The sequence below is a fragment of the Quercus robur genome, chromosome 10 (assembly GCF_932294415.1).
Source record: "Quercus robur chromosome 10, dhQueRobu3.1, whole genome shotgun sequence".
In the NCBI taxonomy this organism is placed as follows: Eukaryota; Viridiplantae; Streptophyta; class Magnoliopsida; order Fagales; family Fagaceae; genus Quercus; species Quercus robur.
In genome coordinates this window covers 21,119,548-21,135,426 of record NC_065543.1, presented here as the reverse complement: position 1 = coordinate 21,135,426, position 15,879 = coordinate 21,119,548, and positions in this window count along the sequence as shown.

Below are 15,879 nucleotides of genomic sequence, written 5' to 3'. Positions count from 1 at the left end.
TAAATGATTTTGAAATATACAAATAAGAATTTAAAGCTTAAAATACTTTTATATCCTAAAATTACATAAATTTAAGTGACTTCTTGAACACTTCCTAAACTACTCTATTTTCACAACCAAATATGGAGACCTCAATCACAAATACCTAATTCATTATCTCAATGAAATTAAGGAAATCATCTATAAGTATCAACATAAAGAGAACATAATTAAACAAAGAGAAATTGGCTAAAATCATATCAATATATCAAAATTTAATTGTCCTTAGTTGGACTTCTGTATAATTTTAAAAAAAAATTGAAAATATTTTGAAATCATCATCGATTTTTATTTTATCACTATGGCTCATACTGCGCAAAATAATAGTAAAAAAGCGGACAAAGAAACTTACAAAGTATGAGTTCTAACACAAATATATAAAAAATAGCTAACTTTATAAATAATCAATTAGAATATTTTTTTTTTCTTTAATTCTAAAACAAAATACATTTATAACTTTCGCAAACTAAAATCTCAAACATCCAAAGACTCAAAGCAAATCACAACATTTACAAAATTCACAACATCTGACTTCAAAATCAAAACCGTAAGCTACCATCATTGAATAAAAAACGCAAGCCCCTTTCCTAGGTCATAGTCTACTCATATGGGTTAGATACAAATAGTATTGCAATGTTGGAGTTATGTAAGTTTTGTTGGAAGGTTGAAGGCAAATGACATCGTTTTTTGTTTGGTTTTTTTTAAGATGGAATGGCATGAAAGACTGTAAGCATGTGAATATAAAGGAGTAGAAGTGAAAAGTGCGATTGGAAATGCAAAAAGTTTTTTCGTGTATGAGAGAGGAAAAGTCTTGAAACATTGAACAAAATGAAACAAATAAGTAGTTTTAAAATATTGAATAAAAATGTAACAAAGTCAAAAAGTAGTCTTGAAACATTAAACCAAAAGAAATAAAGAGTCTATATTTTTAAATTTGTTCTTATCTCTGATGTGGTTTAAGAGTATTTCAATTTTCTTCATACAGTGCGCCATATGGCAGAACCTCATGCTCTCTTGTATGAGATCTCTACTTATATATATATATATTGATTTGTTTGGAGGAAAAGGGAGGAGAGGAGAGGGGAGGGAGGGAATGGAAGGAGTATGGTTTTGGATGTTTTTTAAGAGGGGAGGGAGAGAAGTTTGAAGGGGGTTTGGAGGGGTATCTAACCCTCTTTTTTATTTCCCCCAAACCCAAATTGGGGGGAATTTGGAGGGAATTAAAAAAAATGAAATGTCAATTTTGTCCTTAAGATATCAATTTATATTCATCTCTTTAAAATTAATAAAATTAGGTTATAATTGTCAAATTATATGAAATTTTTCTCCCGTCATATCTTTACTGAATTGTTAAAACATCCAATCAAAGAGAGATATCTATTCCCCTTTATTATACTTAATTTTAAAAACATTTAAATAAGGTATAAGAGTAACCATTTCTCTTATGCGTGGGGGGCTATCTTACATATTTTTACTCCTGGCTAAAATGAGAGGGAAGAGAAAAACAAAGGGAACTCAACTTTTACGTGTCACTAACCTTAAAATGTGTGCTATGGACGGTGTCACAGTGTAAATTTTTCTTTTAAATTTTCTGCCTGTGATGGTCCTAAGTCCCTAACTTAATCTCAGCCAACAATAGTACAATACACACACTACAGGAACACTTAGAACATATTATTAGGAATACAAGCGCATAGCACACACTATGTTTACAGGAAAAACCTCCAACATTTATTACTCATTCTCAAGTACAAAGGAAATCTTTGCAAAACTTAGAGAAATACACACAAATCTTCAAAAAACAATTACCGAGTTTGCTATTGACTCCCTCAATAGCATATGGGTCAAATACATAGAAAGAACTGTCAATGACAGTTACTGCCTGCACTTTGGATAATCTACCACTTGGGTCTGACTTAGGACATCATCAACTGTTGTTGTCTAGGTTCATTCCCCACGTTTCGAACCCCTACATAGCAAGCCAGCATCATCAAGAACATCATGAACTACGTAGTAATTTCTGGTAATTGCCACTACACATCAGCACATGTTGCAGCCCATGTATTAGCACATCATAAGGCTTCTGCCCATCACTTAACAGCCCACATAATGTGTCAATCCATGCTTGGGGAGGCTTGGTCCATGCCTAGGCCATCCCCCATCAAGCCACATAACCCACAAGCCTGTCCACATGTAGCACACACACAGTAATTGTCCATCAGCCGACTAGCATTAGTCCATACACTAGGCCAGCACCCATCAGCCCATGCCTTGCACACATCATCAGATTGCTCATCATCATGGCAAACTAGCCTTGCCTTGCACACAAGTCACATTGCCCACACACAAGCAATCAGCTACCAAGCCACCAATGTCATGCACCACCACAGAAGGGTTGACAACATCGGTTGCTGCCCATCATGAAACCATCTCTACCCACCATGGCCCTCCTATGCCATGACCTTGGGGCATCATGTGGAGTAAGGTACCACCACATGCTACCCTTATCAGCTGCTCAATGATCCAACTCGAGTTGAGGAACCGGCCATGTACCCCTTAAAGAGCGCTTTGGAGCATTTAGAATCTAGCATGAGGAGACATAAAACCATATAACTAGCCCCATGCTGCCCAAGCACTACCATTCCTCATGCCATCATCATAACCAACTAAAGCTCCTAGCACTCGGACACTTTTGTTTTTATATTGGCAAAAAATTGATTAAATTTAATTGATTTTTCATTTTAATTGACATTTATTGACAATTTAAATAGTAAAATATGGTTATATTTTTTAAACAAAAAAATGCATAAAAGGTTGTTAATTTCATGATAAAGATTTTAAATATTTTCATGGGATTATAAACTTCTTAGATTTATTACAATATAAAGCAAACCTATAAAGCATAAAAATAGAATTTGATGCAAAAGCATAGTTACGACTCACTTGGCAGTCACGTTGGTGACATATGTCATTTATTTGAGTGCAATTGTCTTTTATATATCTCTATTATTCGGTCAAAGTTATATATGGAGTCTCTTTGGCAATAGCTACAACTTAATAATCTGATTATAGGGTGATGTGAAGTCAATCTAGGAAGTTGTCAATTAGGTTGGAAGTTGTCTAGCACTTCTTTGTATGCATGTATCTCTCATACCAATCCCTATAAATATCAAAGTTGCTAAAAAGTTTAGCAAGAAAGCATCCAAAGAAATGGGAGTTTGTCATTTCTCAAGCTGAGTTTGCTTATAACAACTCAATCAACCATTCAAAATATAAGCCTCCATTTGATGTTGTCCATGGAGAAAAAAAAAAAAAAAAATCCAAATCAAGTTCTAGATCTCTTGCCTTTATCAAATGTAGTAAGAGTGAGAATGGGAGCTGAAGAATTTGCTGGTCACATAAAGGTAGTTCATGAACAAGTTCGAGAGAAATTGAAGTTATCATCTCAAGCTTACAAGTCCAAATTTGATGCTCATAGAATATGTTTGGAGTTCAAAGAGGGTGACTAGGTTAAAGTTTATTTGCAAAAAGAAAGATTTCTAGTTGGTACTTATGGAAAGCTCAAGCAAAGGAAGTTTGGTCCATGCCAAGAATTGAGAAGGTTGGGACAGAATAAATACTATATAGAGCTGCTAAAAGATTTTTCAATTAGTCCAATTTTTAGTGTGAGTGATCTATATCTTTATCATGGAGATGAAGTGAAGATTGTGTTGAAGCCTACCAACATCCATTATGATCTTTCTACTTCACCAAAGTAAATTTAGTGGTGTAAAAAAACCGATAAATTGCTTGAACCGAGTCCAAAATTTTGGTTTTGTTTCGGTATGGTTCAGTTTTGGTTTGAGTTTCTTGAAACCGAAATATTTCGGTTTTAGTTTCGATGTTCCACATAAATGCACTGACCTAACCGAAACCAAACTGAATTATATTTAATATTAATATATACAAGTTCTATCAAGATAGTTCTTGGTAGCATAGTGGAAAGGACATGCATGTTCACACCTATAACACAAGTTCGATCCATAGTAAAACAACTTTTATTTTCTCTCCTTATTATAACAAAACTATGTCATTTTGGGTTTGTTTTATAACCATACTAACCCTTCTTTTTTTTTTTTTTTAATTTTTTTTATTTTATCACTTCAGCAGTAGTCGTTCTCCCCTCTTTCTCCATCCATTCTCCTTCTCCCCATCTTCCACTTTCTATCATGCCTTCGTTTCTATGCCGATGTTTCTCTCTCTCTCTCTCTCTCTGCTTTTCCATCGTTCCTCATGACCTTTCTCTCTTATTTTAGTATGTTCTCTAAATATATACATGATTTTGATTTTTTGGTGCTTGGTGTTTGGGTGCTGAGAAAACATGGGAAATCAAAGGGAAATAAGTTTTTTCTCATTTTGGTATGTTCTCTGAATATATACATGATTTTGAGTATATTGTTTTTGTGTTTGCTTGGTGCTTGGGTGTTGAGAAAATGTGGGAAAGCAAAGGGAAATAGGTTTTTTTTATTTGGTTTTTAAGGAATTGAAGAAACCGAAAGCCGACTAAACCAAACTGATTGAAATCTAGTTAGTTTGGTGTTGGTGTTCCTCCTCTATGGTTTGGCGTCGGTACCAAATTTGGTAAAACTGAAAATTTTGTTTTGGTGGAAAAATCACACTTCAAACTGCCTGATTACACCCCTAAGTAAATTAATGACATGTGAATGGTAGTCATGGTTCCACCTCCCATGAGTGGGTTAGTCTTTTGAGCCCATAGTAAAATAGCTTTTATTTTCTCTCCTTATTATAACAAAACTATGTCATTTTGGGTTTGTTTTATAACCATACTAACCCTTCTTTTTTTATTTTTTATTTTTTTTATCACTTCAGCAGTAGTCGTTCTCCCCTCTTTCTCCATCCATTCTCCTTCTCCCCATCTTCCACTTTCTATCATGCCTTCGTTTCTATGCCGCTGTCTCTCTCTCTCTCTCTCTCTCTCTCTGCTTTTCCATCGTTCCTCATGACCTTTCTCTCTTATTTTAGTATGTTCTCTAAATATATACATGATTTTGATTTTTTGGTGCTTGGTGTTTGGGTGTTGAGAAAACATTGGAAAGTAAAGGGAAATAGGTTTTTTCTCATTTTGGTATGTTCTCTGAATATATACATGATTTTGAATATATTGTTTTTGTGTTTGCTTGGTGCTTGGGTGTTGAGAAAATGTGGGAAAGCAAAGGGAAATAGGTTTTTTTATTTTTTTTATTTGGTTTTTAAGGAATTGAAGAAACCGAAAGCCGACTGAACCAAACTGATTGAAATCTAGTTAGTTTGGTGTTGGTGTTCCTCCTCAATGGTTTGGCGTCAGTACCAAATTTGGTAAAACCGAAAATTTTGTTTTGATGGAAAAATCGCACTTCAAATTGACCGATTACACCCCTAAGTAAATTAATGACATGTGAATGGTAGTCATGGTTCCACCTCCCACGAGTGGGTTAGTCTTTTGAGCCCAGGGTGGGTTAGTCTTTTCCTTTGAGCCCATAGGACGAGACCTTTAGAATTTTGAGTTTTTGACTCATAGAAACAATTTAAGACCTGACATATAATTTTTTTTTTTTTTGCCTATTTTAACTCAAGAGCTTACTACTTTTTATTTTACATAATTAATTTTAAAAAAACACATAAATCAGATTATTTATTTTACACTACATTTTATTAAAATATTATTTCCTTGTCAATTTTATCTCTCTCTCTCTCTCTCTCTCTCTCTCTCTCTCTCTATATATATATATATATATATTGCCTCATCACACGCTCTCCACATGTGAGGCTTTTCTATTTTTTTTTTTTTTTTTTTTGAGTTTAATGGCATAATTTTTCAATTTGAATTTGTCTATTGTTAATTATTTTTATGATGCTAAAATTTATGATTTTGAAAAGGAGTAAACTGCTGGATTTAGTAGGTGCTAATTTTTTAGGTAAAGTGTATCAAAGGTATGTGAGACATATAGGAAAAAGGTTTCTTAAGTGATTTTTAATTTTTGAATTACAATTTTAACCCTATTGTTTTTATTAAGGATTATCTAATCAATTTTAGCTTTCTCAATCGAGTTGCGAGCAATTAATCTGCTCTTTTCTAGTTTTCTTTTGCACTTTTGTTACTGCTATTATAAAATTCTTTCCTAATTGTCAAATAGTTGGTTATGAAAGCTCGAAACTTAGAAACTTTTCAGTCTAATATGTGACTTCTTTTTTCTTTATTAATGTTTTCATGCTTAGTTTCTTTTACAACTATTAGTATATCATTTTACGATTATTCAGGAAATAAAACAAACTTGCTAATGTAAACTTTGAGAAAATTTTCTGATGGTAATTCAATATATTGTTGATGTTGATAAAAGCTTTGTTGGGGTTATTGTAATGGAAAAAGTTTCTTTATTAATCTTTTCCTGCTGGGTTTAGGATCAAGATAAGATGATACTTGCAGTCAGATATTTCGGATCTGCAAGACCATAATTCTAGATTTTGGTATTCAAAATGTTTGGCATTACAATAACGGTTATATATGTTAAGTTATTTTTTTTTAAGGGCAAAACTTAGGTACAGTACTTAAGTTCCTCTCTTAAAATTTAATCAAGTGGCTGTACTTAACTAAAAATACACTTCCATTCCATGAGAAAAAGGCTACTTGGCTGAACTTAAAGAATAGTATTTAAGTATTGTACCTAAGATTTTCATTATATTCCAATTTAGGCATTTATTTTATTTTAATATAATTTTATGAGATTTTAGTAACTAATTAACCAAGTAACATATATAAAATGGGAAAAAAAGCTCACACACTCCCTGAACTTTGAGGTAGTGGCCAAGACATCCCCTGAACTTTTAAATTGGCCAATTTACTCCACAAACTTTATACACTTGCCAAATCAATACCTCTTAGTTTGGTGTTAAAAAACTAACAGAAACTCATGTGAACATAAAAATGACAAGGGAGCATGAATCAGTTCAATTGAGATGGAGAGAGAAAGCTTTAGAGAGATACATAGACAAACTGTAGAAGGCGCCCATTGTAAAAAAAAAAAAAAAAAAAATTTGGTACCAATACCATAAAATGCAGAAAACAGACGAACATAACAAAATAAAAGCAGTGAAAATCAAATCGAAACAATAAAAGAAAATACATCACATATTTATAGATTCTAAACATTAGCTCAAAACAATAGAATTGAACTGAGATTAAAACCAATACTTTGGTTGAAGGCACAAAGATAGACCCAAAAATCCCAGATGACGAAGAAGATTCTTTAATTGAACCTAAAAAGTTCAGAAGTCAAGGAAGAAGATGACACCGTTTTCTTATTCCCTTCCATTGCTTCTCTCAGAAACCTCTCTGTTGGTGTGTGTGTATATATATATATATATTCAACAACCATTGTCTAAGAAAAACTTTCCCAAGAAAAGAAAAATGGTGAAAAAAAGGTATTTGCTGATAGCCAGACAGAAACAGTATAATGAAACAAACAAAATAGAAGTGAACAGAACATTGGAAAAGAATGAGAGAGAAACGTGGTTCTGGACTTTTGGTTCTACAACCTCTCTCTCTCTCTCTCTCTCTCTCAAAAGCTTTCTCTCTCCATCTCAATTGAACTGATTCATACTCCCTTGGTCATTTTTGATAAGTATAAGTCCTGAAGCATAAGTACTGACTAACTACCCTGTAGTAGCTGACGACCCTAAGGAAGTAGACGACTTTGCTTATGTTCTCGTGACTAACCCCAAAAGGTTGACGACCCATGTTGGGGATGATGGGAGCAACTAAAGGTCATCAATGCATGGGTTAGAGATGACCAGAATGACGTTTTGTAGAAGGATAAGTTGACAGGATGAAGCTGACGAGTCCAACATGTCTTTTGCGTGGTTTGCACGCTTAGGTATATAAGGAAATATTTTGCACCCCACACTTAGCCCTAATCAAGAAGACTCCTACAAGGAAAGGATTCCGTAAGATACGCGGAATAAAGAGTTTCTCTCCTACAAGGAAACATCTTCTTAATCAAGGCATGGATGTCAGCCCTACACTACTATAAAAGCTCTGAGACCCTCACAAATCAAGGCACGCATAATTCACCCCAGCTTTGGCACTCTAGAGTTGTAAGAAGTTCTAACTTGACCTTCAGAGGGTATTTGGCCGGCACCACACTAGTGCTCTTTGTTGTGTCTTTTTTTTTTTTTTTTTTTTTTTTTTTTTTTTTTTTGTGTTGTGTAGGTATTGTTTCGAGCATGTGAGGATCGTGTGACTTACTGTTGATTTTTTGGTATCATCAGCTGGCACTGTCTGTGGGAAATAGCGATTTGTAAGCCATATTATCGCCTCTCGGACGAAAAGTTGCATGGTACTTACTCGCTTGATGGCAACCATCCCCAACAATCAAGGCGACGAACCACGGCCCACTGCCCCAGAGAGGCAAGTCCAAACCCTCGGAGCAGCAGTGGAACGTCTCACTAAATAAAATCATGACCTAGAGGAATAGCTCTGCCAAAAGAACGCAGTGATGAATACCTAAGAGGAAGACCAAGAAGGCACCAGCACTGAGAGAAGGAACTAAGAAGGTCTAGAAGGGAGCAACGCCCCAAGCAGGCTAGAACGATAGGACACGAGTCGGCCATCCGTCATCGATAAGGTTCCACCTCACATAGTTGCCGAGATGCGGATGATGAAGGAACGGATGGACTTTATGATGAACGCCCTCAAAGGGTGGGTGTTTAGCGACCTCGATGACTTAGTCCACCAAACTGATTCGCCATTCACTGCCTCCGTCACTTCATTCCCCCTTTTGCCGAAGTTTCGTATGCCGCAGGTGGAAAATTACAACGGATCCAAGGACCCCTTAGATCACCTGGAGTCTTTCGGGACCCTGATGCACCTACAGGGAATACCAGATGAGATCATGTGTAGAGCCTTCCCCACCATGCTGAAGGGATCCGCGAGGATTTGGTTCAGCAGGCTGACGCCTAACTCTATTAGTACCTTCAAAGAGTTAAGTGCCTAGTTCGCCTCATACTTCATCGGGGGACACATGTATAAGAAGTTTACTGCATGCCTGATGAACATTAAGCAACGAGAGGAAGAGACGCTGAGATCCTACATCACCTGCTTTAACAAAGAGGCTTTCTCGATCGATGAAGCCGACGACAAGATACTCTGGCTGCCTTCACAAATGGACTATGGAAGGGTAAGTTCCTATTTTCCTTATACAAGAACGACTCGAAAACTATGTCAGATGTGCTGTACAGGGCAACAAAGTACATGAATGCGGAAGATGCATTGTTGGTTCGAGAAGAGAGGCCTAAGAAGAGGGAAAGACAGGAAGACGTACGGACGGACAAGGGGCATAAGATGGCTAGGACCGGAGAACAGCGGGAGGACAGACGCTCCAAACCCTCCACGAGGAAGTTCACGAGTTTCACCCCGCTAACCGCCCCGATCGATCAAGTCTTAATGCAGATCAAAGACGAAGAAGCCCTAACATTCCCCGGCAAGCTGAAGGGAGATCCCAATAAGAGATCTAGGGACAAGTACTGCCACTTCCACTGTGACCATGGTCATGGAAGGCGGTAACCTCGACCTACCACCTAATGATCAAGCTCCCTACAGATTATGGAGTAGAAGAGCTACGCGGAAATTAGGTGGCTGCACGTGAATGCTACATAACTATGATGGAGATGGACGACCACCTCCAGGCCATGAACATAGAAGAACACAAAACGGTGACATAGCCTGTTGAAAGGCTTGAAGAGATAGTTCTTGACGACTCCAAGCTTGACCAAATGACAAGGATTGGTACCCTCGCTAGCCCTACGGTCCGCCAAGCACTTATGACTTTTCTTAGAGATAACCAAGATGTATTTGCTTGGAGCCATGAAGACATGTCGGAAATAGACCCTTCAGTCATGGTGCATAGACTGAATTTGTCACCCTTCTTTCCACTCGTCTATTAGAAGAAGCGAGTATTCACCCCAGAACGAGATCAAGCAATAGCAGAAGAAGTCCACAAGTTACAAGAAGCAAACTTCATTAGGGAGGTTTACTACCCCAATTGGCTTGCAAACGTGGTGATGGTCAAAAAAGCCAGCGGAAAATAGAGGATGTGCGTAGACTTCACCGACCTAAACAAAGTGTGCCCCAAAGATAGTTATCCCCTCCCGCGGGTTGACGTCCTAGTGGACTCTATGGCTTAACACCAGTTATTAAGTTTCATGGATGCTTTTTCGGGTTTCAACCAAATTAGAATGCACGAAGCCGATTAGGAGAAGACTTTGTTCGTAACCAGCCAGGGCCTCTTCTACTATAAAGTGATGCCATTTGGCCTAAAAAACGCAGGCGTAACATATCAGAGACTTATGAACAAAATGTTTGCACAGTAGATTGGGAGAAATGTCCAGGTCTATGTTGACGACATGCTGGTAAAAAGCCGAAGGGAGGAAAGTCACTTGGAGGACCTCAGGGAAACATTTGACACCCTACGTTCTTACAACATGAAGCTCAATCCCGGAAAATGTGCCTTCGGAGTAACAACAAGAAAGTTCTTAGGATTCATGGTGTCTCAGAGGGGTATCGAGGCTAACCCAGACAAGATCCAGGCCATAATGGAGATGGCACCCTCAAGGAACGTGAAAGAAGTACAAAGCCTCAATGGCAAAATAGCAGCCTTAAACAGGTTCGTGTCAAGGGCAACAGACAAGTGTCTACCTTTCTTCCGCATGCTGAAGAAATATTTTGAATGGACAACTGAGTGTCAATGGGTATTCAAGGACCTTAAGACCTACCTCTCGTCCCCCCCATTGCTAAGCCCTTCCCAGCCTGGGGAAGAGCTGTTCCTCTACTTAGAAGTATCCTCGACGGTCGCCAGCGTAGCCTTAGTTAGGGAAGAAGAGAAGGTGCAAAAGCCCGTGTACTACATAAGTCGAGCACTCCGAGGTGCAGAAGAAAGATACCCACCAATGGAGAAGCTCGCCTTCGCTTTAGTTAAAGTAGCCTATAAGCTTAAGCCATACTTCCAAGCCCACACGGTGATCGTCTTGATTGACAAACCTCTACGGTGAGCGATGAGCAATTCCGAAGCTACTGGACGAATGGCATTATTGGCGATAGAGTTGAGTGAATTTGACATACAGTACCGCCCGCGTACTGCCATCAAAGGCCAGGTGGTCACTAACTTCATTGCAGAATTCACTAACGTGGAATGCCAAGAAGCAGGAGAGTATCCTCAGTGGAGCATACACACGGACGGTTCATCTAATAGACGGGTTGGCGGGGTAGGCATTATACTTTGCTTTCCAAAAGGTGATGAGATTGAATGCATGGTTCGCCTACCCAAAAAAAAAAAAAAAAAACTAAATGTTGATAATAATGAAGAAAATGTCTATGAAAAAATAATTTTGCAAAATGCTGAACATGATGATAACATTGACTTAGATGGAGTTGATTAGCCAAGATGATGAAAAGATATTAATATTTTGATTCATATATCATGTATTACTTCTAAGTTTAATCAATTCGAATGTGCATGTTATAAACATAAGTTAATTTGATTATTTAGTTAACTTTGTTAAATTTTATTACAAAAGTAATGATTAAATTGGTCATTAGTTGAATATATTTCGAATTTATAATTAATATACCTTTTATATATGTATATCTATAATTATTTTATAATTTTACTAGGTGTTTGTGTATCTTATGATACATGATTCGATATGATACACGATACAGAAAAATAAAAAATCGATTCACGTATGATTCACGATTTGACAATAATGGTTTTACCTATGCAGAATCAGAATTCATCCTTATCCCTTTATACAAGGGCATCATGGGCTTTCTTTCATATTGGATTGGGCCCGTTGACCAATTTTTGCTTTATTTTCTCTTTATTTATTTAATTATGCTGGGCCTCACTTATTGGGCTCTATTTTATTTCTCCACCTTTGGGCTATTCTAATACCCATTTTACTCCTCAAGAAGGGCCTCCTATTACTCATCTCCCAAAGGTGCTCATGGGCATACTTTGGGCTTTATTCTCTATTCTCAATGTTATTATTTCAAGAAGGCCTTTTATTAATCCTCTCCCAAAAGGGGTCCATGAACCTATCTTGGACTTTATTCTCCATTCTAAAAAATATTCTTCATTTTTAAGCCATTGTTTTGGCCCTATTTGTGCATTCTCTTCTCTTTGAGCCTTTGAGAATACAACCCGATTGCTATTTTTTTGGGAGTTTATAAGGGAATGGAATGGAATGTATTTAAGCAAAGAAAAGGAATGGAAAAGAAAGGAATAGAATGGAATTAAGTACCTTTGTTTGGATGTTTTAAAATAAAAGAATAGAAAGAAATGTAAATGAATGGAATGCAAACCCTCGTTTGAAAAGAGGAAATGGAATGTAATGAAAATGAAAGAAAAGAATAATTTTGGAATATTCTTCCATTCCCTTGTTTGGGAGTTTTAATGAAGGGAATGGAAAGTTCATTCCCTTGTTTGAGAGTTTAAGTAAGAGGGAATTGAATGGGTAAAAGGAAACACTTATTCCTCTCTATTCCCTTAAAACCTCAAATTTTCATTCCCCCTAAAATTGGTATGAATGAGAGGGAATGAAATTAGATTTAATGAATTTTTTACTAAAACTCCCAAAATACCTCTATATATTCAACCCTTTATTTTAAAATATGGGTCTAATAGTAATATTGTCATAAAATGATTTCATTTCATTCACTCTTTATTATTCCCAAATAAGCTTACATACATTCCATTAATTTTCATTCTTTATCTAAAAACATCCAATCAAGGTTACTTAATTCCATTCCATTCTATTTTTTTTCCTTTCTTTTCCCCTTACTTTAATACATTTCATTTTTTTCCATTCTCTCATAATCATTCAATTCCATTCCCTTATAAACTCGCAAACGAAAGCTAGTAACCTTATTTGGGAGTAATATAGAGGGAAATGAATGGAATCATTTTATGACAATATTACTATTAGACCATTATTTTAAAATAAGGGATTGAGTATATAGGGGTATTTTTGGGAGTTTTAGTAAAAAAATTCATTAAATTCTAATTTCATTCCCTCCAATTCTTCCTAATTTCGGGGGGAATGAAAATTTGAGATTTTAAGGAAATAGAGAGGAATGAGTGTTCCTTCCTACTTATTCTATTTCCTCCCACTTAAACTCTCAAACAAGGGAATAGATTTTTCATTCCATCTGTTAAAACTTTCAAATAAGATAATGAGAGAATATTCTAAAATTATTTTCTCTATTTCTTTTCATTTCATTCTATTCTCTCCTTCCAAACGAGGGCTTAGGGTTTCTTGGGCTTTCTCCTCATAGACTCATGAATACAAATTTGCAAAAATGAGTATAAACACTTATTTGTAACATAATATTAATCCTTTCACGTATCTATGTCAAAACCATTTGTTAATAGTTAATTTTACATATAATTTCACGATTATTTAAATGTTTGAATCCAATATGTTTTTGCTGTAATTATTTCTATGTCAAAACTTTAACCATTTGTTAATGGTTAATTTTACATATAATTTCACCATTATTTAAATGTTGAATCCTATATGTTTTTTCTGTAATTATTTATTTCCTTTTCTGTGGGAGCTAGATAATCTTATTACAGGCGGCTTAAACAAAATCCCTGAATAATTTAAATCATTAAAAATGGTGTGTGAAGGAGAAGGGAAACCAGAATTCTATATCATCTTTCAATTTCTTTTCCAAATCGTTAAAATAGATACTGTAAAAAAATTTATGAGTGTATTCAAGCTGAATTACTGTTCCTCTTATGTTTACAGGTCCTCGTTGAACTATTGTACCTAGGCCTAATATTTATTGTGGTGGTGACAATTTTATAAGCAAATTGAGCTCTAAATTTCATCGTCGATTTTGTAGGTCATAGCTGAGAGGCTTTCCGAAGAGAAAATAGGTGATTTGAAAGAGCTGTTTAAAACAATAGACAGTAACAACAGTGGAACCATAACATTGGATGAACTAAAGAAACGGTTTTAAAGCAAGTGACTTCTGAACTTTTTGAGTCTGAATGAAATCAAGGATCTTATGGATGCCATAAGAAAAATGTCTCCTTCATCAATATGATCTACTATAGTTTGTATGCTATGATTTTCTCCTAGTCATCTGAAATTGACACGGACAAATAGTCACCTTTCCGTGTTTGACAGGCATATTTACAATAAAACCACCAAATAACTTACATTTAAGCGGAGCTCACGTTTTTTGAGTTTTGAGTGATAAAAACTAAGTTATATAACTCAAAACTCATCAAACCAAACAGTCTCTGATTATTGAGAATTTCTAGTTGGCACTATTCATTTGAATAAACTAGAGACAGAGGAGAATGTATTATCAGCATTCTCCCTTTCTGACGAGGATGGTAGCGGTGCATAACCACGGATGAGGAAATGATCAAAGAAATTGAGCAAGATAACATAAGCTTGATCATTTCTTTTTTTAAAGATACAACTAGCATTTGAAATTTATAGCATCCACTCTACATGATTGTTTATTTATTTATTATTAGACCAAAAAATCAATGAGTTTTATTTTAGTATAGGTAGATTCAAACACATGTTCCTTTCCTCATTCAACAATAAGAAACCTCATCTATTGAGTTAATTGGAACCCACGGTTGTCCATTTATGTTTGACCATCACATTCGTCCCCCATGTGCTTATATTTTCTAATTATTTATTTATTTGTTATTTTTCAAAGAAAAAAATAGCTTTATATCAAATTTAATTGAGCACAATTTTAAGTAATTCAAAGCATCACAGCTGCACAATGCCAACAAGACAACAACCCTAAATAATGTTTCAATATAAGGTTAGTAAGGTTGTTTGATTCTATCTATAGCCAAGTTCATAAGGTGGTTTGATTCGGCAAACTGCTTTTAACTAAAATAGTTGTGTTTCAGGATGGACAAATAGATTATGGGGAATTTGCTAAAATGACGAGGAAGGGCAATGGAGGAATGGAAAGGAAGGAGAACCAAGAGAAGCAAAATAAACTTGGAGAGGATTTGGGAATGATGATGGACAATGGATCTAATGGACTGATTGATTGTTCACCTTAATTAAGTAATTAATCATCACTTAATGATTTAACCTTGCTATGTCTTCACATGTCCTCGGTGTAGTGTTACACATATTTTGATAATAAGCTCCAACAATATTTAGAATAAAAATCTTATTGGATTTGTTTGCAAGAAAAGTATGCAGTCACAGTACAATATATAACATTATGCAAACGTTTTCTGGAAATATTAACCCCTCTACTTTGACTAGATTTTAATAGAACCCTTAGACTTTCAATTTTCCTAATCACGCCCCTTATAGTTTTGAGTTCTTTTTAATAGTTTCTTCAATTTAATTTCCATCAGGATGCCTTGAGGAAAATACATAATTGAACACTTTCTATCCAATTCTACAAGTCAAATCTATGTTTTGTGAAACTAAGATATGACTAAAAATGAAAAATGCTAAAATAAACCAATAAATTCTCACAACTATAGTTAGATAAAAATAAGTTAAAAAAAAGAAAAAAAAAAAAAAAATCATGGCGATGCTCTGCAACACTGCCACTCTAACATCGACTATATGAGTAATTTTACAAATGTGATGAGACTCACTTTGTTATGTCATGCTTCCCACAGTGGAGATCAAAACCTCCATTAGCAGTCAAACCTTGTTTGAGTTGTGGTTTTGAGGATTCTCCTTCTCTGAACATCTCCCAAGAAATATAAACCCCAACAGCCCCATCCCATTCCCATCATAATG